The sequence below is a fragment of the Strix aluco genome, chromosome 34 (assembly GCF_031877795.1).
Source record: "Strix aluco isolate bStrAlu1 chromosome 34, bStrAlu1.hap1, whole genome shotgun sequence".
Lineage (NCBI taxonomy): Eukaryota > Metazoa > Chordata > Aves > Strigiformes > Strigidae > Strix > Strix aluco.
This window is the reverse complement of record NC_133964.1, coordinates 1,671,423-1,697,226: the sequence shown is the minus strand read 5'-3', so window position 1 is coordinate 1,697,226 and position 25,804 is coordinate 1,671,423. Positions and strand designations below refer to the sequence as shown.

Below are 25,804 nucleotides of genomic sequence, written 5' to 3'. Positions count from 1 at the left end.
GTCTGCCCACAGCACCCAGCGTGACCCAGTGCTCACTTCTGGACGGCAGCTCACCTGGGACAGGATTTGTTCCGCAGGGGAACTTCCAGCACCGCACATGCAATGCCCCTTCAAGGCCCTTGCTCTCACCAAGTCCAACTCCATTAACTAGTTTCTATAGTCTAAACAAGTTGGAAAAATCTTTAGCTTATGACACAGCAGAACGGAAAGTGGACAGACCTTGAAAAATTGGGTCACTGGTGTATCAGTTTCCCACCCCGTGTGGGCAAGTGTTGCTGTGGAGACTATCACACAGTAACTGAAATACCGCTGCTTCAAAGTGAAGTCTGCCTTAAGGATCTTTCTAGTGAAAAACGACCATTTTTATTTTTAACACTGCTAATCCTTCCTCAATTGCCCAGAATAACACTGGTGTTTATCTAGTCTAAGAATGCACTGGGTTTCGTTTCAAAGGCGCAGAGATAACCTCAGCTGTGTTCAGACACACCTCCAGCAGCAGGCCAGGCAGCCCTAACAGCAGGAAAACACCGTTTCATACATCAGCCGGCATGCTCACCGAGAACAGCAGATGCAAACCAGCCCTGAATGGCATCACCCCACATTGCCACTCAGAAAGCGATTTCTGTGAGCTTGGGTTCGCCAGCTGACACAGCAGCTCAGCGAACTTGGGTGCTACCTTATTATTAGGGGTTCTATTAGAATCACTGTAATTAGGGAACTGTCAGCACTCCCAGTGTGAATTCTTTTCCAGGGGTTAATAACTGAGCTGTAAAATCTGCTCTGGGATGGGATTTTGCATCTGGGTGTGAAAGCCTTTTTCGGTGCAAGAAAAAAAGGGGTCTGGGTTTTTCCTCTTTTCTCTGAACATGGAGAATTATAATGCTTAAAAACACCTGAAAGCATTCTGAAATACAATGCCTGTAACAATAGAGCAGCACTTCCAGAGTTTTTTAGAAAATAGTTCAATATGAATGTCTCCTTGTGGTTGTGTGGACATAAAATGGACAAGAGATTTATGAGATGCAGAGGCAGCTCCTGCCAGCGGACTCTCTGGTGACTTTAGGCAGGTACCAGTGTCCCGGTGCTTCGCCTTCCCTGCCTCTGGGAGAAGGATCATTGGTGTAATGCTCTACCCATGAAATGCTCTCACCAAAACCCAGGGAACACACTGTGTGACTGATGGGTCCTTTTTCACACAATACACACCTGCTGACCCTTGCACACCTGCAGACTCCACCTGCTTTGCATGTCCAGAGATGCCGTGTGTGTGTGACTGAAGTGCTAACGCTTGGACAATAAGCCCAAGGCAGAGTTGACCTATAGATGAATCCTGTACATTTTATAACTGATAACCACTGTGCTAATAGGTATTATACTAAGTTATAGCAAACCACCTATTCTGATGTAAAAGGTGGGAATACTGAAGCCTGAGCAACAGGCCCTGAACTGAAACTGCTAACCCAGTATGTAGTCATTAGTGAAATATGCATAGAAGATGTAGCTTAAACATCATAAAACATGTCTATCCTGAATGTATCCTTATCTTTCTTTATGTGTGGGCAAGATAACAGGGCCACAGAAACAGTTGTCTGGCCTTGTGACCTTGCTCATAAATTAACTAGACCAGCAGGGAAACTCCCTTAGCTTCTCCCTTAAGCCCTGGCCAGGCTCTGGGGGGAACCTAATGTGAGATGGAAACCAGATATTTCCGCTCAAAACAAAAGGTGCCAGCTATTCTGGCTTATTGATTTTTAGATATATAAGGCTGGGCCCGCTCACAGCGACTTTGGAAGCCTCACCTACGGGTGGACGCACCGCGTAGGATTTCCCACTTGCCGGGAAAGGTTCTCCAAATCCTCGCTGTAACCGGGGCTGCCCAGCGCCTGCAGGTCTGGATGGTGGGAATGGGTGCAAGTGGGGATGGATCTTTCTTAATCACTATTCTCTCTCTCAAGTAGTAATGATTTGATGCATTACCCTGTATTTTCCTATTTAAGTGCACTATTCTGTCTTTCCTTACTGTATGTTTTCTGTATTATTCTGTTATATTATTTAGTTATTTCTAGTAAAATACGCCTGCTCTTTTCACTCTGGTGTCTGAGTTTAATTGATATCCCTAATCAGCAAAACAGTGACAAGTCAGGCACCTGCAGACATTCAGTGTCACTCCATCGATACACCCGGCCCATATAATCAGTGAGAGGGCTAATACCAGGTTCAAGATCCTGATTACACCTGAACATTGGAGAGAGCTTAACACACATATTACAATAGCCTGACCATTTGTTAGTGCCCAAATAACTGTACCAGGAAATCCTTCTAAGCTGTTTAATCAAATACAAAAAATGTGAACAAGGCTTTTGTTTACTCCAAGATTTTCAGAGTCACCACTGCTGGTATTACCTTTGGCCACCTCCCTATGTACACCTGATCAGAAATCAGTGTTATAAAAAATGGATCTTTTTAAATCCTTGAGAACTTTTTTGCCTCTCAAAAGCAGAACCTCCCATATATGAAAGGCAAACCAACAACAGAACAGCTCTTGGAAGTAGCACAATTAGAAAAATTGCCTTAATTTCAAAACTGAACAAGTTAACTCTTCCAGGCAGTATCACAGGTACACTTCTTCCCTGAGGGGTTTCAAACAGAAGGACTCACATCAAGGGACTTGAAGCCTGATGCTGCAGCCTGGCCATCAGCAGGATCTCAGGGCAGTTTGTGCAGGGAGGTATTGCAGTGATCAGTCTCTTCCACGGCATCACACTGACCAGAACAAGGAACCACTGTATCTGCACAGGGAAAGTGAGCTCTGGGCTTTAATCCTCTGACACTACATCCACAATCACTTAATACTTGCAATGCTTCGTCTCTAAGTGTATAACAGTACCTTTTTTAGAAGATAATCAAAGGCTGCTCCCTAAGTACTTAAGGCACAAGCTAAATGCCAGCAGAAATCAGAACAAGGGAAATAGTTGAAATCAACCCTCCATTGTACCAGGACCACTCACAATGTACACATGTTCTCACTTCAGATAAAAACAGTGTTATTTGCCTATAACTATGGCTTCAGGAGATGGGTAAAAAAGTTGCCTTTGATTCACTACTAGAATTACTCCTTCAAATAAACCCAAACAGGAAAAAAAATAAATTCCTTGCTTCACTCCAGGTAAGTGGTAAAGATAAAACACACACTCAAGTACTCCTTCCTACCGCACAAGATGATGTGAACATCCAAATTGCTGGCACTCCTCAGAACCTGGAACCGCAGGAGGCAGACAAGGGACCCACCGGGTGGTGTGACAGTTAGGGATGCTTTAATACATAAACCACCCCTGGTTTCCTTTACATCTCTACTTTCTCATAATGGAGAACAACTATGAAAAAGGAAAGTCTCACCTAAGCCACTGTTTGCAGCAAAAATCTACCATAGGTTTAAATATTTTACTGAGTAGAGATCAACTTAAAACTAAATCCACAACAGAGTCTGGGTTTAGAAGACTATGTTAAATTGATAATAAAATGACCACACAGACTTTTCCTGAAAAACCTGAAGCTTGTCTTTCTGTTACCTTTGGATTCAAGTGACAAGTACTTTAATAAAGCCTTGTCGATGTGAATATCCCACTGCATCACTGCACGATGGAGAACCCCGCGCGTAGCAGATCGTGTGACCTGTGTGGCAGAACACGAGGGAGGCCTTTGCCTTGTCTGAGCCTCTGCAGCACTTTAACCACCCCCTGAACTAAAGCAGAAGTGCAGCTTCCAAAGGGCTTGTCCACAAGGAGCCAGTGGCACCACACTGTCTCTCTACTTGTTCTGAAGCAGAGTTATCTTACAGAGTTCACCAAATACTAGAGTTCGTAATATAGTCAAACAAGATGACCCAGCAATTTACAGGAACAAACCAAGGCCTCATGTTTTACAACTAAATTCAGGTTCAACTGACATACCGAATGAACTTTGCAAGCAACAAAGAACCTCCAATAAAGACCATTACCAAAAAAACCCCCCAAACCCCTTACACTTAGAAAAACTGCACAAGGCCAGAGGAACGCATTTTATCACCATTTTAAACAATGTTTCAAGAGGAGACAAAGAAAAAGCAAACAAACAGAAACACCCCACAACACTCAAACCTCAAAGTGCTATTTTACAAACTACCTTGTAAAGTCATCATCATTCAAAGACTTCTCAGAATTTTTCCATCCAAATGCCCTGGGTGGTTTGTAGGTGTTACCGGAGCCACACACCCACCCTACAGACAATGACATTACAGAAGGATAACTTCACACAAAGTTATACAAGGTTCTCGCCGATGGTCAAACACCAAAACAGCGTCAGAGTTTAAAGTCATTTCCAACTTCAGAATTTGGGATTTCCCACAAACTTGGGAATTTTTAGAATCAGATTCATTCATTGTTAAAAATAAAACTTCAGCAACTGTGTGTACATCTCTATGTGTGGATCTCCTCAGTTAAATTTGCTTCTTGTATGGCAAAGTACATGAAGATCTCAATTTTCAGCATTTTCCTTCTTCTAAAAACCAGGAAAAAGCTTGCTGGATCTTATTCAGGGAGTGCAAAGTTCAGACAGCTCATTAGTCCCTTACAAGCCTCACTACCCAATTCCAGCTGCAGTCTGAATGAGGGAATGGGTCAGTGTGTGCTGCTTGGCCTCTTCCACGAGCAAATAGAAGGTCTCTCTTCTCAAAATCAGTATTGATACAGAAAATCCATACCAGCAAAGAAAGTTAATACACTGTGGATTTAACTGCATGAAAAATTACTGTATCGTCATTTTTTACCTGAAAGAAAATAAACAAATTATTTGCAGAATGAGATGTCTGTAATCAGCATCAGCCAGCTGATAAATCTCCTATTGCTGCTTCACTCTCAGTAATATATAGATGTGCACACTGAATACTTCTGAAAGTACTCAACCGCTCTAAAGAAGCCAATTTCCTAAAGCAAAATCTTATTCTACTTCAAACAAGAGAAAGAGCAAACCACCTTAAAGCTTTACTGTACATACTGTCAGATGATACTCATTCAAGTTACAAATTCTTTTCAAACAAGTAACTGCTTTTGAACTACACGGACTTACCTGTATTGCTCTTACGCAAGTTGTCTGTCATAGGTTTTACTACAGAATTAAGCAGAACAGGACAGCATATGAAGAAATAAATTAGTATAGTCGGAATATAAAAAGTCATGGAAAAAGTATTCCTAGAAGCAGAGCTTTAAATTTAAATATAGTTAAAAATATATAAATAAATGAAGCAGTAGGGTATGGAAAACTATGCTGCTGCATTTCTGGTCCACACAGATTGGTGTGCACACTTAATTATTTAGTGTTATTACAATGAAAACCAGAGTTTCTTGACCAAGTTCCACCAACTACGATCTCATGATGGCCACCCGAAGGCAAACAGGTTCAGCAAGAACTGTTCATCCAGGTTTCAGCTCCAGCCGCTCAAAGGCACTTCTGGGGGGTGCCACACAGGTTTGTAGAAATTAAAGAGTAAGGTCAGAAGCACAGTCATCAATCACGAGAGAGCAAGCAAAAAACAGCAGAGGTAGCAGGAAAGGTTACAGCTAAGAATCCTACAAGAACCCTGAGGAAAAGGATTGAAGAAAAAAAAAAGAGGAAAAAAGATGATGATAAGGGAAAATAAGTTTTACAGACAAAAATGATCTTACAGAGAGGAGAGTGAGGAATATCAGAAGAGACAAAGACTACAGCACTGGAGAGAGAGAAAAAGCCTTCCTGCTGGCAGAGCAGTGCAGAGGCAGAATTCTGTTTTCCTCACTCTATGTTTGAAGCTCAGGTATCTCCAATCCGCCTCCTGTCAGCTGCCCATGGACAGATCCCAGCACCTACATGGAGCTGGCACAAATTTAACCAAACACTGCACTTGTACATCTGTACAGACTAGACCACAGAAACAAAGCCTGAGTCACCTTCTAACATCCACAGCAGTTTGATCAATGGTAAGGACACAGAAGGCATTATTAGAACAGCACAACCTCATCCACAGCTCCGTATCACCCACCGCCTCCTTGTTCACCTGCCACGTACGCCCATTCCTTCTCCTCCAGCCCAAGCCACATCCTCACAATCCATTCATTTTAATTAGTCTTGCATTCCTATGCCCTTACATTCCATACTCTAAGCGGTCTTCTGAACACAATTTTTGGAAGAAGCACATTCTACAATAAATGGAGTAAGAACAGAGAAACATAGACAATGCAGAGGCATAAGGAAGGGACACTGATGCACCAAATAGTAACAGAAACAATTCCCCCCCATTCTTAAAACCTAGCAATCCTCTTATCCAATCTTTAAAACAGACAATGCTCATTATACAACACGTAAGCACTGTCAACATCCACAAAAACACACATATTACATTCTGAACACATACACTAAACACACTCCTATTAAACTCAAACCAACATCGCTATCTCACAGGCTGGGATAAAGCACCCTGCTTACTGCAAAATTCTTAAACAGAACTAAGTGGAAAGGGTTGTGTGACAATTTCACATGCAATTATACTTTCTGAAGTCCACAGGCTCCACTATGCAGAACTACAGGTGTTCATCTCACAAAAAAATTAACCTTAAGATAGATCCATATGTACATAGAACTAGATTAGCAAACCTGTGTGTGCTGTAACATGTTAAAGAAACAGAAAACCACCCTTTTCCACTGCTCACTACAAAGCATCACTTACTGTACACGTATCCATGGAGTTGGTTCTAATGAATTATGGCATTAAGGTGAGTTAAATCAACCGAAGAGTCTGGTGCCAGGACAGTTTGAATATACATCAGTACAAATTCACTCTCCTACCCTTTCTAAATAAACCTGGTGATGAAATACACCTTTATATGAATCCAGCAGATCTTGCACTGACAACAACTGAAATCATGAACTGGACTGACAGATCAGAGCTGCTGTGTCATTTCCTAAGTCTTCAAAGTGATCGTGGTGCATTTGTACTCCCACCACAAGGTTCCTAATGCGGATAAACATGTAAGACCTGACTGTGAGGCACTGTGGACCTCACATGCATCAGCTACATCATCCATGCAAAATGAAGCTGCTCATATTAGCTAATAAATGACCACAAACAGAAATCTGCTCCAGAGAGCTCCCACTGCTGGCTGAAGTGCAATGATTTTGAGATCTGGTCACCAGCACCTCTCCCAGTTCAGGAATTACTGTATTCCCACAGACGGAAACTGTTTTTAATCTTTACTTGGAGATTCTGTTTGCTGAACTTGTGGCAGCTGCAGCTCTGAGTTGCAATAAAACTGCAAGTAGCAGCAGCATCAATCACCTCCTTCCTAGATATATGCACAAAAGATGGAAACAAAGATTTTTCACACATCAATGAGCAGGAAATACACATTGTTAAGTGTATTGCTTTAATCCATTGGCATGGGAGTCACTTTAGTGTTCGCTTTAATGATTAATGCAAGAATCAGTCCGTGCTAAAAACATGATGCCTGTCCAGTTGTGGGATCTTCTACATATTTTCCAAAACCTGTTCTTCCCCACACCTTGTACCATTCATGCATCCAGAAAAATGCTTTATGAGTTTTAATTTGGAATCTGTAATAAGGTTCAAATAAGAGACCCTGACTCTCATTTATCAATTGACATTTATCACAGCAAATCACAATGCGGCTGTGTTTCAGACAGAAAGCATTTCCATGGATGAGATGGGAGTAGCAATTTCAACAAAAAAAAATCACAATCGTCACCATCAAGCTCTATGCGTGCCCTGAGAATGCAATTAGTGATCTCAACATACAACAGGTCTGACCTACTGAACTGCAATTAGTAAAACCCTTTTCAAATGTGCTGTATGGACAAAAAAGACACCGAATGCACCAGATTTAGAAACCAATAGTGTAGCTGCGCTTAATAAAGTACTAAATTAACTGCAAAAACACATGAGCCAGCTCAAGGGCTTGTTTAAATCCATCTTACACAACTTCACTGGGTTGTTGAAACAGAGTCCTTCAGACTAAGAAATGGGAATCCTACCTGGCAGGAATGGCCCAGCCGGGCAGAAGAACACTCCTGTGCTTGGCAGTGCCCTAAAACACAACAGCACAGGTCAGACCAGCCCTGATGTCTCAGCAAAGGAAATTCCCATGCAGCCCCCACTCCTCTGCTGCAATCCTTCACATGAGCCCAGCTGAAGGAAGGGCTCTAAGACCAGCACGAAGAGTGCAGTGCAGTCTGGAACTGCAGAGGGCTCAGAACAACATCTGCAGGGGGGTGCAACCTGCATCCTAAGCCATTTACCTACTCAGCCGGGGCACCAGCTGGAAATCCCTGCGGCTGTCACACTGCTGCCAGACATGCTGCTTTCCATTAAGGAAGCTCATCAGTCATAACCGTGTGTACCTCAATAATATTCAGAAAGTGAAGGGTGATTGCAGACCGAATCTGGCAGTATGAATCTGCTCCTTGTTTTCAGTACTGAAAGAAATACATTCATCGCTTTTCTTGATTTTTTTCTTCCCTTTTAAAATATTTCCTTTCTTGAGGGTAGAAACAAAACACAACATTGATTTTCCTTTTTGTTTGCTGTCAGGCCCTGCCAAATCCCCCAGCCAACAGTGGGGAGACACTTCAACCCCTCCTGCCTCCCCAGGTGGGCTCTGGCCTCCTCTCCCACCCAGGGGCTCACCGTCCCCTCACCCTTTCCTGCTGGCATGGGTGCTATCTGGGCATAGGATAAATCAAATCAGAGAACTTAACTAGTTGTAAAAAAAACCAAAACAAACCACACCCACACCACCACCAAAACAAACAAAAACCCCACAAAACCCAAACTCCGTTTTTTTTCACCTGTTTTCTTCCCTCCTTCCCCACCTTTCACTGCACTTAGATAACAGATGCATTTGGTGAATCATGTGCTGGCTCTGGGTCTAAGGCACAAGTGAAGGCTATTTTTCTTGAGGGCCATTTGACAGAGAAAGTTGCAGGGGAAAAAAAACCAAACATGCTCTTGCCAAAGCTTCAGGCCCCCCAGCTCCCCTTGGCCCATGCTGAGGATGGCAGGAAAATTACCCAAGACAGAGCTCTTCCAAACAGAGAGGTCTGGAAGCTTTTATCACATCACTGTTGGAAGTCTGCAAAAACGCTCCAAAATTGCAGGAAAATATCCTGAGGATACATCTTCCTCTTCCTGTTCTAGGAGCACAGCTGTAATAAAATTCCCCTACACTTTTACAGAATCTTTAAGGACAATCAGTATATGCATGTTTCCACTTACTGCTTTGAATTCTTATTTTCAGAATATTTTCGGTAAGTCAGAATAGAACCAAAACAAGGCCAGTTCCGAGTCCTATGACCACTTCTTCAATGCTTTGCCTTTCATTTTTTCATGTTTTACACAAGTTTTTTATTTTTTTTTTTTTTATTCTAGATCTATGCTTGTAGGGCTTCTACTGTAATTGCTTGAAGAAAAGAAAAAAGCTGCAAGAACTCTACCACATTCTTTTCTTTCTTAAAAATGCTCCAATATTCAAAGGGATTTTGCTGACAACTAGTCTGATATGAAGTAACAACACAGAACTCCCAGCAATCATCCCCTAATATGCATTAGAAAAGAAGTCCCTGAGAGAAGATGCTCTGTTAAACAGGTATTAAGAGCAGATGCCAACAGAGATGACAAACACCACACACTTACCTCCACCCAAAGAAACAAGCCAGGAGCATCAGCTCCTTTTATACTGGTCACTGAAAAGCTGACAGGTGGTGCCAACTACAAGCTGATGTTCGTGAGACTTTAAATAAATAAACACACCCCAATCCCACAGTTACAGCTGTTACAGGCACTCCATGCCACAGGGTCTGCTCGATACCGTTGACCCGGGTAGAACGATGCCAGCTTTCCAGCAGTCCCTCCCCAAATTCTCCCTTTCACTTCTGCTGCTGTAGATCTCACTTCTCCCCTGAAATGTCCGTTCTTCTTGCACCCATCAATTGATACTGACTTTAGAGAGGAGAAAATACTTGTTTCTCTACTTCTTTAGCTTAGTAAATGGAAAGACAAAAATCTACTAGTCAAAGCATCTAGTTAAACTTTAAATATTGGTCACAGAATATTTAATGTCAAAACCAGAAGAATGTGTCATGTATTTTATATTATTCAACTGGCTTGTATGATCTATAACCAGCTGTTGCGTTTAAGGCGAGGCTAAATTTGGTAAGAGCTGAATCCCCTTGCGTTCTAGCTGGCCCTCAGAGATCAGAGGGGCTGGGGGCGGCTGGACTTATCTCTTGACAGGGATGCCAACTGGGGCTGTGACTACGGGCCTGACACCAGATGCACAAACAGCCCTTAGGCTGGCTGCGTTCAAGAGAAGCCGTCAGGTTCACCAATAGTACGGTTTATTTTTTATGCAACATTTCTAGATTCTGTAAGATTGCCTGTGATAAATGCACAGACTGCAGGTTGGTTATAGAGCACTACACACAAAAAGGAAAACGACTGCAATCACACACACACTTAGTGCCTGGCGTAGCCGAGGGCTCAAATTTTACCAAAAGGCGTCCAAACTGGGGGGGGCGAGAGCACAAACCCGTCCATCTGTCCCTCCGCTTTGGTGTCGGATTATCGTCCTCCCCAGGGAGGTACAAACTCGGGGCACTATTTATCATAGCACGTATGTGTGAGTGGGTGGGACCGTGGCCAAGGCATTATCTCTCAAATAACGACACAGCATGTTCCTTGGAGCGAGGGGTGCGCTGGTTTTTGTGGGCGAAGAGGAAGGTGAGAGAGAAGGTGGCAGACTGCTGCAGAACAGTCCTTGAGAGGAGAGACGTGAACGAATGGGACCGCGCGGCCTCCACCTCACTTCGCATTCCTCCTTGGTGCCACAGCAAACACGAATGACTGGATCTTCATCCCGTCCTGTGTTTGTTCTGGGCACCATGTGTCAAGGAAATTGCAGATTTCTCATTGTTTGGCTTTTCCCACACTTCCAACACCCAACACCAGCATCTTGGCAACACCCAGAAAAATGTATGAGCTGACTCAGTTCCTGATGTTCTTCCACACAGCGTTGGTCACATTGGCAAGAATTTGGAAAGCTGTACATGGATGATCATGTACATGATCATGTGCTTTTTTTGCAAGGTGAAAGATTTGGTCTTTGTATAAAACATCAACTCCATATTTCCTCAAGCACAGGAAAAAGCACATTAGTTTTTAGATCTTTAGCAGTCAGACAAACCAACCTGTGGCAGACCTTGAATGCCTATACAACAGTAAAGATGTACCCAAGTAAAAATTAGAGCATTTGGATTTAACTAAAAAGTTACGTTTTAGGCTTAACTAAAAACTAAAGGTTTTTAATCCGGGAGGCAGATTGTTTATGGGCTTCTGCAATGCAATGTGTCTGAATGCTCAGGCTGCAGCTGAGAGTGGACGTGTGGGACTAAATGAACGGACGGGCTCTCACTGGAAGCCCCTGCCTGAGCTGGGGCTAGGAGGAAGCTTGCTCAGTCTGACCCTGCTGCCTTTTCCACAGAACCACCCTCACTTTGTATTTGATACCACGCGTAGTGCAATCTCAGGCAGATACGTGCAAAGGTGAGACAGTGATTTTAAAGCATAGTACTTGCATGGGAATTTTCAAATTTTGTACCAAAGTCTGGGAGAGTTTGGTGCCTTGCATTTCACTCCAGATTGTTCTAGCGGCAGGGGCAGCTTTGCTTCATCAGCCATCGCACTGGCGTGTGCCAGCACACGACTCCAGGAGAGGAGGCACCAAGCCACAGGCTCTCACAGGGAGCATCAAACTGAGATTCAAAGACATGCTCAGATGCATCCGTGTTCACATTCATGTCTATTATGCCTAGTTTCACCCTTAGGAGTTATGGAACAGAGAGCATTTTCTTTATTCAAACATCTCATTTTAAGGTCAGTTTCCACAAATATTCTAGTCTCTAGTAGAGATGGACAGTCATCGAAACCCGTGTTGTGATTCTGATTAAAGTTCACGGTCTGCAGCTAGTGGCTGGAAATCTAGTCTGCTTCATGAATTTACTGGGCTTTGGCTCCCATCCTAAAGGACAGTTATTACTGCATCACATACTCTGTTATTCCACAGTATTATTGTTATGAACATCACAAACACCCATGATGTACAGCTCTATCACAGTCAGTATGAGAGAAAAACCAGTGCACTTCCCCAAATACAGAAACACTCCGTGTCGCCTCATGCGCTGAGTGTTTGAGCAGGCTCCTATTTCGGCTCAGCTCCCTGAAGCACTTATGCCTTCCTAGGGAACGACGTGTATTTCTTTGATTCCTCTCCTACCCATTTGCAGGTCGAATTACCGTTGTGTTTCCATCCCATTCATTGTGATCCCACAGAAGATTTATTTAAGCTGTTGGTGCACGTGACTTGTGGACTTGTGATACCTTTTGAAAATTTACTATATAAACAAGCCACAGCTTTGAACTGAAAACTGACTTGAAGTCGTGACCAACGCAGAAAATGAAGGAAAACAGAGGAAATTCTGGAGGGGGTTAATTTGAGGTGTGGGGGAAATGGTAAGCCGAAACGTTGCTGCCTGATAAAACAAAGACTTTAATCTGTTTATTGAATGTGGTACCGTGGCAAGGTTTCAGATCTCACAGGTGCCAGCACTGGTTTCACAGCCAGTGTTACCCCAAAAAGGAGCACCAGGATCTCTCCCTCTGTGAGCTGGAGGTGGGTGGTGTGATCCACAGGCCAGAGTTTGGAAATGCACAAAGCAGGGTGTTAAAGCCAGGCTTTAACTGTTTCTCAAAGCTTGGCATATCTTGGCCAATCTAATAATCCTTTTCAAATCCACCAGTTTTTTAAAAAATATTCTTGTATATTTGGTGCTAAACCCTCTTACAAAGAGCTTTGAAACTTCCACATGGTCCATCACAGCTTCCCCTGAAGCCCCGACTTGTCAGAGTCGATTTCTCACAGGTTTTTCAGGAGATTTTACTATTCCAGCTATTGCCATCTCAAGTCTTACTTCCAACGTGGCTTTCAGCTTATCAAATGGAGGAATTCCAGGCAAACAGAATTTTCCATTGTACTGCCGTTTAAATTTAAGCTGTATGTGATGACGAGGGAAAGGAACGCAGAGAAACCCTTTTTGGGCGTCAGTTCCCTGTAATGAGCAACTCTCCACAAATCTCTGACAGTGAGAACTGTGTTTCGGCCATAACCAGGGCATTTTCTGTGCAAACTGTGCCTCTGCTTTCGAGCTTCCTCACATGGATTACTGATGGCTCCTTCTCATCTGCCGCGCTTCAGCTGTGTCTTCTCTAGACCACTTGTGCTTGCACTGGAGCAGGTACAAGCCATAGAAGAGTGGCTCGTTTCTACATCCAAGGAATAGGGGAACGGATACATTTTCCATCTGCACAAGTGCCAGTGCCAGCCAGGCCCCGACAAGGGCAAGTGCCATGGAGACAGGAGGCCCACTGTCACGTCACCAAGCGGTGGTCTGTGACGTCAGCGAGCAATGGATTGTGACGTCACGTCCCTCACTGCTTATATTCGGGGCCTGGCAGAGCCTGGCCCAGTCTGGCTCATGCCTGGACTCCTGCCGAGCGTGTCTGCGAGGTCTGGAGGGTCGAGCGAGGCTGATCCTGGTGCTGGGTGGTGCTTTGGGGGCTGCCGGCGGCAGCTCTTGGTGCCTGTCCCAGAGCCATCCCCTGTGTTTCCCCAGCCCTGCCTGGGTCAGGCAGCCGGGCACCGACGGGCGCACTCGCGGCAGCGGAGGTGAGCTGTGCGGGGGAGCGTCCCCCCGAGGCGGGCAAAAGCTCTCGGAGAGCCAGAGGGTGTCCTTCGCCAGGGGCCTGGGCATTTCTTCCTCCCCTCACTGGGACAGTGAGTGACCGGGGCCTGTCTCCATTTTGCAGCGTGTGACGCCAACGAGAGGGAGCAGCTCCTTGTCCTCAGCTCTCCCCAGCCTGCCGCAACAAGCCAACATGGCTGAAGAGAGCGAGTGGAGCTGCCCCATCTGCGGCGAGACCCGAGATGGCGCCGCTTATGTGACCCCCTGTCTGCACCAGTTCTGCCTGGGCTGCATTGTGCGGTGGGCCAAGAGGAAAGCATCGTGCCCCCTTTGCAGGCAGACTTTCCAGTCCATTGTCTACTCTGTGCGGGCAGAGGAAGATTGTCTGGAGATGACTTTCCAGCAGCGCCCCTCCCGTCCATCGGTTGCCGGCCACCAGGACGAGCAGCAGGCTGCGGACCCAGTGCCTGTGGGTGGCTTTCTGCCCCGTGTCTGGGCGCGCCTTTTCCGGGACTGCAGGGAGATCCTGGAGCCCCTGATGCCCTGGCTGAGGCAGCAGCTCCTGGAGATGTACAGGGAGTACTGGTGGAGGATTTTGCACAGGTCGACATCATCGCACATCTGTGCTACTACGGGCCGGACGAGGAGGCCTTGGTGCGGCAGCTGCAGCCCTGCCTGCAGCACCGGACGGTGACGTTTGTGCGCCAGCTTGTGGCCGTCGTGGCAGAGCGGTGCAGGGAGCGCTTCATGCAGCAGCTGGAGCCCCGGGACTCCCAGGCTGCCGAGGAGCAGGAGCACAGCCCCGTGGCCACCCCTGGCCCTGCCGCCGCCCCGGGGGACACTCCTGCCCCCGACCCCAGAGCACAGGAGGAGCCCCATGAAGATCTGGGGCAGGCAGTGGCAGGTCTCTCCGCTGCTGGCCAGGGCAGGGACTGCTCACCCAGGGGGCCCCGACGACGCCCCAAGAGGAAGGCCAACTGCTCCCAGGACTCTTCAGCCCACAAGCGGCCACGCCGCCGCCGACGCTAGGGTGGCCAGAAGCCGGCGAAACCAGGGCCAGGCCAGCAGCTGGGGTGCGTGCCAGCCCCCAAGGGGACTTGGAGGTGCTTGTTAGAGTCTCATCATGAAAGAAGGAAAATAAAACGATGAAAACTGCATGAGAAGTCTCAGTCTCTCCTTACACGCAGTGTGGCTGGCATTGCTGTCGTCGCCACCCGTGATGCTTCCTCCTCCTCCTCCTGGTACTGTGCTCACCTTCCCCCTCATGAGGCTGCTGCAACTTCCACAGTGTCTACCACAGCTTGTCCCAAAGCCCTGATTCATCTGCCAGAGAGTGTATTTCTCAGAGGCTCTTCCAGAGATTAGACTGGTTTATCTGTTGCCATCTCAAGTCTTACTTCAATGGGTCTCAGGTTATTATCAAACCAATGAATTCCAGGCCAACAGAATTTTCCATTTCTCCGCCATTTTGTGGTGGTATGACCTTGGCTAAATGCCAGGTACCCACCAAGTCGCTCTATCGCATCCCCCCTTTCCCCTTTTTTTCTCAACAAGGCAAAGAGAGTAAAGAGGATATATAAGCAAAGCGAAGTAAAGGTCCGCGCGCGGAAGCAAAAAGAGAAAACAGATTTATTCTCTACTTGCCATTAACAGACGATGTCGGACCTTCTCAGGAAGCAGGGATCCAATATGCGTAGTGGTTGCCTCAGAGGACCAAGAGTGACCCCACCCGCTTCCTCCTTTCTCCCAGCTTTATACTGAGCAGACGTCATATGGTCTGGAATATCCCTTTGGTCAGTTCGGGTCAGCTGTCCTGGTTGTGTCCCCTCCCAAGATCTTGCCCACCCCGTCCCACTGTGGGGGGGGAAATGTCAGAAAGAGCCTTGGTGCTGTGTAAGCACTACTCAGCAGTGTACACCCTGCCAGCTCCCAACATAAAACACAGCACCATGAGGGCTGCTACAGGGGAAAACCAATTCTGGCTCAGCCAGACCCGGTACAGTCTCCACCCCTTATTCCATACCATTTACGTCATGCCCAAGTCCCACATAACACTCATTTATTCATTCCGTAAGCTTTCTTCACTCCTCCAGATGTTCAGTGACTTGGCTCCCATCTGTCAGGATGGATGTTCAGGACAGGAGCAGTATGTTTGACTGTTGGACTCCAGCACCGGCTAGGTTTGGGTCATCATCACAGGTATCTGGTTCACTCTTCGTCGTTCCTACTTCCTCCATCACTTCCTGCAACATACAACTCAGCCCACAGATTATTTCCCCCCCAAGGTTAAATCTCCTTGAGGCACACACTGAGTAGCCCCATCCTCCCGCATTACCCACCAAGTACATCCAGGTTCCTGAGCAAAAACAATCCCACGAGTGGGCTTGCCTTTTCCCAAGGGAGGAGCAATCCACACTGCCTTCCCCAGCCATTGCCCTGTGTGTACTACAGGGACCTTATCACCTCCCACAGTATGAAGGGGTTTTGTTTGGGCAGGACCAGGACGGTTAACAGATGCTCTGGTGTTAATTAGCCAAGTGGCTTCTGCTAAATTCATATCCCAGTGCTTCCATCCCCCATTGTCCAATGCTCTCAACATAGTCTTCAACAGTCCATTGTATCTTTCAATCTTTCCAGACGCTTGTGGGTAATAAGGGATGTGATACACCCACTCAATGCCGTGTGTTTCTTTGCCCAGGAGTTTATAAGATTATTTCGAAAATGGGTCCCATTGTCTGATTCGATTCTTTCAGGAGTACCATGTCGCCATAAAATTTGCCTTTCAAGACCTAAGATGGTATTTCGGGAGTGGCATGATTTATAGGGTATGTCTCAAGCCAACCAGTAGTTGCTTCCACCATGGTATGTAGCGCTTGCCTTGGCGTGTTCGTGGCAATGGTCCAATATAGTCAATTTGCCAGGCCTCACCATATCGAAAACTCTGCCATCGCCCTCTGTTCCAGGGAGACTTTACTCGTGTGGCTCGCTTGATTGCAGCACATGTTTCGCATTCATGAGTGACCTGTGAGATGGCCTCCATGGTCAGGTCCACCCCTCGATCACGAGCCCGTCTGTACGTTGCATCTCTCCCGAGATGCCCGGATGTTTCATGGGCCCATCGAGCTACAAATAGCTCACCCTTGCGCTCCCAGTCCAGGTCCAGCCGAGCTACTTCAATTTTGGCAGCCTTGTCTACTTGCTCATTGTTTTGATGTTCTTCGGTGGCACGGCTTTTGGGCACGTGAGCACCTACATGACGTACGTTTAGAGCCACGTTTTCCACTCGGGCAGCGATGTCCTGCCACAGTGCAGCAGCCCAGATGGGTTTACCTCTGTGCTGCCAATTGGTCTTCTTCCACTCCTGTAGCCATCCCCACAGGGCATTAGCCACCATCCAGGAGTCAGTCTAGAGATACAGTACTGGCCACTTCTCTCGTTCAGCAATCTTTAGGGCTAGTTGGATCGCTTTTACTTCTGCAAACTGACTTGACTCACCCTCTCCCTCAGTGGCCTCAATGACTTGTCTTGTGGGACTCCACACAGCAGCTTTCCACTTTCGATGGTTTCCTACCACACGACAGGATCCATCAGTAAACAGAGCATACCGCCTTTCATCTTCTGGTAACTCGTTATATGGCGGTGCCTCTTGGGCACGAGCCACCTCCTCAGGCAGTGCTCCAAAATCTCTACCTTCTGGCCAGTCCATGATCTCTTCCAGGATCCCTGGACGGTTGGGTTTTCCCAGTCGAGCTCGTTGTGTGATTAACGCTACCCATTTACTCCAGGTAGCACTGGTTGCATGGTGCGTACAAGGGATGTTTCCTTTGAACATCCAATGTAATACAGGCAATCGCGGTGCCAAGAGGAGCTGTGCTTCTGTACCAACAACTTCGGAAGCGGCTCAAATCCCCTCATACGCTGCTGGTATCTCCTTTTCAGTTGGAGTGTAGTGGGCTTCTGATCCTCGATATCCCCGGCTCCAAAATCCTAATGGTCAACCCTGAGTGTCACCTGGTATCTTCTGCCAGAGGCTCCATGTGAGGCCATGCTCCCCAGTTGATGTGTAAAGTACATTTTGCACATCTGGTCCTGTCCGAACAGGCCCAAGAGCTACCGCCCGAGCTATCTCCTGTTTGATGTGCTCAAAGGCTTGTTGTTGCTCAAGACCCCACTCAAAATTTTTCTTTTTGGGTTACCTGATAGAGAGGGCTCACCAGCTGACTGTAACCTGGAATATGCATCCTCCAAAATCCCACAAGTCCTAAGAAAGGTTGTGTTTCCTTCTTGTTGGTCGGTGGAGACATAGTTGCTATCTTGTTGACAACATCTGTAGGCACATGACGGCGTCCATCTTGCCATTTTATTCCCAAGAACTGAATCTCTTGTGCTGGTCCCTTGACCTTGCTTTTCTTTATGGCAAACCCAGCTCTCAGAAGAATCTCAATTACTCTTTGTCCTTTCTTGAACACTTCTTCTGCCTTGTTGCCCCACACAATGATGTCATCGTTGTACTGTAGATGTTCAGGGGCATCACCCTTTTCCAGTGCAGTTTGAATTAGTCCATGACAAATAGTGGGGCTGTGCTTCCACCCCTGGGGCAGTCGATTCCAGGTATACTGGACACCCCTCCACATGAAAGCAAACTGTGGCCTGCACTCTTCTGCCAAAGGAATTGAAAAGAATGCATTGGCAATGTCGATTGTGGCGTACCACTTGGCTGCCTTTGACTCCAGTTCATATTGGAGCTCTAACATATCTGGTACAGCAGCACTCAGTGGTGGCGTCACTTCGTTCAGGCCACGATAGTCTACTGTCAACCTCCACCCTCCGTCAGACTTTCGCACTGGCCATATTGGGCTATTAAAAGGTGAATGTGTCTTACTGATGACACCTTGGGTCTCCAGTTGACGGATCAGTTCTTGGATGGGAGCCAGAGAGTCTCGGTTCGTGCAATACTGCCGTCGGTGCACGGTCCTCGTAGCAATTGGCACCTGTTGTTCTTCAACTCACAGCAGTCCCACAACAAAAGGATCTTCCAAGAGGCCAGGCAGATTAGACAACTGTTTGACCTTCTCTGTGTTCACACTGGCCACACCAAAAGCCCATCGGTATCCTTTTGGGTCTTTGAAGTACCCCCTCTTGAGGTAGTCAATGCCCAAGATACAAGGGGCCAGTTACAATGGGATGTTTTTCCCACTTGTCCCCGGTCAAGCTAACCTCGGCCTCCAGTACTGACAGTTCTTGACATCCGCCTGTCACTCCTGAGATCCAGGTAGATTCTGCCCCTCTATAACTTGATGGCATTAATGTACACTGTGCCCCGATGTCGATTAAAGCCTGGTACTTCTGTGGATTTGATGTGCCAGCCCATCAAATCCACACTGTCCAATACACCCGATCATCCCTTTCCTCCTGCTGGCTGGAGGCAGGGGCCCTCTATTCCTGTTCTTGGTCAGAGTATTCACTGTCTGACCCTTGCCGGGCCAGGCTGGAGACTCCTTCATCAGGGCCAAGGGAGGTGATCTCAGTCTTCCTGTACCTGGGAGATCGCTGATTACTTTCTTGTGGTTTCACACCAGCTACATTAACAGCCTTCTTAGATGTCTTCTTCTTGGCAGGGGTCTTTCCTCGCAATTCATGTACACGAGCTTCCAACTTGAAGGTGGGTTGACCATCCCACTTCCTCATGTCTTCCCCCTGGTCACGCAGGAAGAACCAAAGTTCGCCACGTGTCATGCGCCTAGCTTTCCCTTTCCCTCTGACTGGGGCGGAAGAGAACTGATTTCTTTGAGAACAAAAGGCACGCGATGCCGGCTCTGCGCCAGGTGACATTGCCCAGGGTGTAAATCAGAAGGGAAAAATCTCCAGCAGCTGTTTTGAAACAGAATTCAGATTTCCTGGGCGAGGTCACGGGGGAACTGGAGGTAAGAAAGGCTCCACTTCCTGCACTGCTCATTTGCAGCTCAGCTCTTTTTTCCCTCGGGGAAAGCAGAGCCTGGGGCAGAGGGTAAAACTCTGAAGGTGTGGGAAGCTTGGCCTTGTGCTGGTGACCCCACGGGGTTTGTGTGCTGCTGGTGTCCGGGGTGGAAGGGCTGAGGTGGGGACCCTCTGAAGAGCCCACGCTGCCCCAGACTGAATCTGACAGACCCACAGCAGAGTGCAGGTGTTGCTTTCGTACTTCTCATCAGCTCTTTGTCCTGCTCCTTCCCAGAGCTTTGACCTGCAGGAGGAGGGTGACAGTCTGTCGGGGGAAGAGGAGCTGCCCTGAAGAGAAGCCCCCGTCTGCCTCAGCCCTGCACCCTGGGACTGTTCTTCCCTCTGCTCTGGATCTCTGGGGCTCCTCAGAGCTGCCCTCGGCAGAGTGAATCTTCTCAGGCCCCGAGAGCTCTGGTGATGTCGTTACTGCAGGTTTCTTCAAGGCAAAGCTGGCCAGGAGAGAGAAGCCATGTTTGGGCCTGCAGGGCAGGGTCCTGCCAAGATGCTTTCATGGTACCTACTGGAGAGAACAATCACTAAATAACTTTTTGTATAAAGCTTTGAGCTCGCATCTTGCTGCCCTTCTGTCAGCAGGCATCCCAGTTACTGTCCAGTGCCAGCCCAGCTGCCAGCCCTCGCCATCGCCTTCACAGCCAGCGCTGCCTCTGCCCATCGTGATCTCTGCTGCAGAGTTTCTCTGGGTTTCCTTCCCTGTTCTGTCAGGGAGCAGCCAGGGCACCGCTGAGCACGGGGGATTTCTCCTTTCAGTCCCACTAGAGCTGAATCTGGGGGACTCACACCCAGGAGGTTCCTCTTCTCATGGATGTGGCTGCTGCTGTCCCCGTGTGTGTGTTCCAAAGACTGATGCTGCATCCCAAAGAGCAGATACACAAAATCACGCACAGACACACACGGTTGATGTGAGGGGCAGAACAGACTGACACAGACAGGCCAAGGCCTTTACCAGCGCCCCTGAGTTCGTAACCAGCCCGTCCATAGCCAGGAGCAGAGGCCAGTCCTTCTCTGCCTTTCCCGATGGGCAGGAGTGGATGTTTACTAGTGAAACACAAACACCCTTCACTCCCTGATTCACCAGCACAGCATGTGCAGAGATTGCTCAGCTGGCAGCAGGGACACCAAGCGCCTGGGATATCGGTGGTGGGATGTCCAGCTCCTCACCCTGGCATCAGGCACAGCTTGGCTCTGTCCAGAGCCGTGTCTGCCGGGTCACGAGAGTCCAGTTTCAAGTTCACTGGTGCACTGTGCACACGCACAGCGGGGTCCCACCAGCACCTGCCCTAAGACACTCTGTGTTTCCAGCTGCTGTCCCCAAGACCTCTCACCCCCTGTGACCAGTGGTCCCTTCTCCCACCGCACCCTCCCCCTCCCCTCCAACCAGGCTTGGGGTCACCCCTTGGAGTGACTCTTTCCCTTTGTGCCCAACTTGGCTGCCTGCAGCCTCACTTTGCAGGTGCCGGGAGTGCAATCCTTGCCTTTGACAGGAGACGGAATGGAACTGAAGCATGGTGAGCTGTGAAATGTGGCAACTTTATTCAACAACTAAGACAACATCATTTTTTTGTGCAGTTGGAGGGGTGTGGGCAGGACCGAGCAAGCTGTTGGTGCTGAGGCTGCCGTTGGCTCAGCAGGCAGAGCCCCTGCAGGAGATGGTCATGGTGCACTGCAGCCTGCACTGGATCCTGTCCATCCTGCTGCTCAGGCCTTCCCTCAGGTTCTGCAGGAGCTCCTGCAACCAAGTGAAGAATTCCACCAACTTCTGCAGTAGAAAGGGGCAGAAGCTGAACCCGCCTGATTGCGTTGGTGTTGGCCTTGGCGTCTGAAGGGGAGTTGAGGGGAAGGCTGGCCGTGGCGTTGGAGCAGCCATTGCTGCTGGGCTCAGCCCCATCTGTTCTAGGATCCAGCTGTAAAAGTGCTGAGTGGAGGTGTAGATTCCGGGCCATTTTGCTCTCGTGCAGCCTCTCCCCCAGCTGGTCACCCCAACGAGCCAGAAGTAGTCAGCATGGTTGTCTCTGCAGATGAGAGGAGCACCGCTGTCCCCCTGCAGCGGAGGAGAGAGGGTCTAGGTGGTGTCGGGTGGTCACTGGCAGCACTAGGGCCGGCTCCTTCTCTCTGCCAGCACCTCCCAGAGCTGTATCCGCGGCACAGAGGCTCTGCTCAGGTGCTGGGGCCGACAGAACCTTGTCTGGGAGGGGGTCGTGGGCCTGTGGGGTAGGGCTCGCGCTCATCTCTGCACAGTGATGATGGCTGGGTGCAAGAGGGATGTTCCAGGGCTGGGAGCTGGAGCTCGGGGCTGCCAGGAGCGCTGGGTGGGCTTTCTGGGCAGAGTCCCGGGCCTCTGGGGCAAGTGGGGCCCTGGGCAAGGAGCTGCAGCTGGGGAAGGGGAGGTGAGCCCCGCCAGTGGTGGGGACCCAGCGGTAGGACGGCGACTGGCCAGGCAAAGCCCGTGCCAGGGTGTGTCTGGGCGGCTGTGCCGGGGCTGCCTGTGCCGCTGGGTGCTGCCTTGTCGCAGGCTCCTACCTGGCAGGTGTCGATGCCACCCTGCGGATAGCCAGCGCACAGGTTGTGGGGGTGGACGGCCCCTAGGTACCACCGGCTGCTGTTGCAGACGTTGAGGTCGATGAGGTGGACCTTGGACTCCTGCAGGACATCTGTTGGTCCTTCAGCTGTGAGCACAGAAAGGAATTAACACCCAGCAGCTCGTTGCCAGGTATCCTGCCCTGTCTGGGTGAGCCCCTTCCCTGGGGCTTGGCTTTGCACCGGCCTTGCCCTTCTGTCTCGCCGTGGGCCCTGGGCCAGGCCCATCTCTCTATGGGCACACGTCCCCACAGCCGGGCTCTGGCTCTCGCCTCTGCTGTCAGGAAGCCCAGCCCGCCTCCCCCGTGTGCCGAGCTTGCACTCGGGACGCGAGCGCTCTTTGGGAACTCACCTCTCGTCGTTGTGGACCCCCAGCCACTGATGTAGCAGGTTGTCAGCACTGACACTTTCAGCGAGGCGTCAGGCACGCAGGCAAGCTGTATGGAGTTGCTGCACTGGACAGGCCAGTCCAACTCCAGCAGTGCAATGTCATTCCTCTGCGAGATGTTGCTATAGTCTTCGTGAACCAGCAGCCGCTTAATATTGCGCACTTGGGCCTCTGGGCCCGGCTGAGTCAAGCGGGTGGCCCCGACCACCATGCGCCACATGGTGATGTGCCTGGAAGGCAGATGGGGAGAGGGCTCAGAGGGAGTGGAGCCACGTGCTGCAGCAGCCCAGCAGTTCCCTGCCCTCTGCTTCACGTGGGGGAGAGGAAAGCAGTGCTACAGAGGCTGCGACTGCCCCTGCATGCCTTGGGCTCATGGTGTGTCGAGCTGGAGGCTGTAGGAAGCCGTGGCAGGAGCCCAGCCCTCTCCTGAGCAGCCTCCCAGGTGGGGTCTGCAGTGCCCAGGCACTGGGCGTACCGCAAGGAAAGGGGACAGGAGTAGCACGTGGTGCTGCGGACGGGGCACCCGTGAGTGCCAGGGGATATCCCCGTTCCTGGCCCTCCTTACCTGGCCTTGGTGAAGCAGTGGGCTGCTGTGAGGACCCACTGCGGGCTGATGAGGGACCCTACTCACACATGCCCCGTGCCCGCTGCCCAGGGATCCTGGATGCTGATAATCCAGGGCCAGGCCCCTGGCTGGGCGTCTGTGCCCCCCACCACGTGTGAGGTGCCGTCGTCAGTAGCAATGGACTGCAGCCCGCAGGTCCCCCTGTAACCAGAAACTCATCACCGTCCTGCTCGACGGCTCGCTGCTGTCCCGGCTGAAGGTCAGCCCTCTGCCCTCCCCATGGGGCGCTGCATGGACAGCGAGGCCAGGGAGCCCCGTGGGGTGGGCGGGTGGCCACCCCTGTTTCTGCTGGAGCCCCGCAGGCGAGTTGTGCCAGCAGCCCGGGTGCTGCAAGGAGCCGAGGCTCCCGTGTGGGGATGGGGAAGCCGTGGTGTGGCCACGGGGGACCAGCGGGCACCCTCCAGGGAACCCCCATCAGGGTGCCCAAGCTCCCTCCCAGAGCCTTGGCCACTTACCCACAGCTGTCCCAGGCGCTGTGCGCAGGCCAGCACAGAGCCAGCAGGATGAGGAGACGGAGCAGATGCATCGCTGCAGTGGCATGTGCCAGCTGCAAGAACCGAGGGCTTGTCACCACCAGTGCAGCAGCTGAGGCAGTGCCCGCAGGGCTCGCGGTGCCCGCGGTGCCCTTGGCAACGGGGCTGATGTCACAGCGTCGCTGGTTCCGGGGGCTGGGCACGGTGGTCTCTAGGGCCGGGGGGGGGACAACATGGGGGTTTCCAAGCAGGTGGGGAGGCAGAAGCTGGGATCGGACACCCCCGACAGACGCCGCTGAATGCTCTGCTTGCGGGATGGGGTGTGGAGGCCCCGTGGCAGGCAGCAGCGCCCGGCCCCCAGCACTGCCTGCCAACGGCCAGCAGGAAAAACCCAGCATGGCACCACAACCTCTTTGGGGAGCTCACCGCGCCCCTGCTCTCCGCAGCCCTCTGCCACCAGGTCCTTCCCAAAACTGGTACACTGGAGAACAGAACTGCTACAGGCAGCAGCACATGTGTGGGTGTGGCAGAGCCCATCTGGTTCCAGCTGTGCAGGCAAGCAGGGATGTGCAGCCACCTCAGCCCAGCACAGACGAGCAGTGTCACCCTTCCCACACACAGCATGGGGCAGCACAGAGGCAGCACCGGCCACGTCAGCCCCAGCAACACCCTCTGGCAGGCGCCATGTCCTCGCTCTCTAGGAGTTGTCTCACTGTTCCGGGCCAACACCAACAAGGGCGGTTGTGGCCCCTGGTGTGCGTGGCCAAGGACAGGCAGCTGTAAGCTCCAGGCAGAGGAGGCTGCTCCTGCTATCAGCCCCACGTGCCATTCTCCATGGCCTTGGGAAACGCTGCAGCAGCCTCATCTCCTCAGTCTGCCTCCTACGGCCGACGGCAGAGCCATGCTCACGTGCGGGGTGCATGGCAGTCCTGGCAGAGAAGCAGGAGGCAGCCGCCTGCGCTGCGCTTGCTGAGCAGGGCCGGTCCCTGGAGGGGTGAGAGCAGTGGCCTGAAGAACAGCAGTCTCAAAGCTGACGAAGGGCACGGGAGCTCCCTGCTGTCATCCTGGCTTGTGTGGACAGACATCAGGCACACAGCTGAGTGCCCAGCCTGGACCCGAGGGTGCCAGGGCAGGCTCCCGCTGAAAGCAGAACAGCTGCTGTCAAGGCCCCTGAGGCTTCTGAGGCACCAGGGCTGGGCCCCAGAGAAACGGGACTCAAGGATGCTTTGTTTTGGGGAAGTTGACCTGAAGGTGGTGCCCCAGATCTGCTTCGAGAGAGCAGGCAGAAGGCGGCCTGAGAGAAGACAACTCGTCCTCTGTGGCTACTCCAGCACCAGGGTTTGCCGGTGGTTAAGGGGGAATGATGTGAGAGGGGCCACACTGCACAGATAACTGAAGGGAGAGATGGGGTGATTCTGGGGAGAGGAAGCGTGTGTTTGTGCATCTTACATTTATGAATAGGCATATATATATATATTCTGGTTTAGGATACCTTATAGCAAGTTAGTGTGAATTTTTTCACTTTCGAACCTCTAGTGAAGTGGCTATTCGAATCATAGTGTATTTTACTGAATTATTTTGTAAATCCTTACATTGGTTCATGATTAAGTGCTGCTAGTCATTAATAAATCTTGATTTGCTGCTAAATCATTACTGGGTTAATATTTCCATCTGCGACGTGCCCTCCCTGGGGATGGCCAGATAGTCCAGAGGAGAGTGTTCCCAAGGCCCAGCAGCAGTTCAGGATGCTCCTTCCGTGTTTCAGGGCATCTTTTCCTTGTCTCCAGTTCTCAGGATACAGTTTTTGGAAGCTGCCTGCCGAGACGGCAGGACGGGCTGGGGGCAAGGAGCGCTCGCGTTGCCGTAGGCCAGGCCGTGTGACCTGGCCCAGCAGGCTGAGCAGCCTGTCAGACAGTCCTGGGCTGCAGC

At 50.0% G+C, this 25,804-nt stretch overlaps 1 pseudogene; it reads right to left on the bottom strand.

The window, feature by feature from the left end:
- The window catches only part of LOC141917155 (acrosin-like), a 75,632-nt pseudogene extending 51,689 nt beyond the window's left edge, over window positions 1–23,943 (bottom strand).
- Between the last annotated feature and the right edge of the window lie 1,861 nt (window positions 23,944–25,804).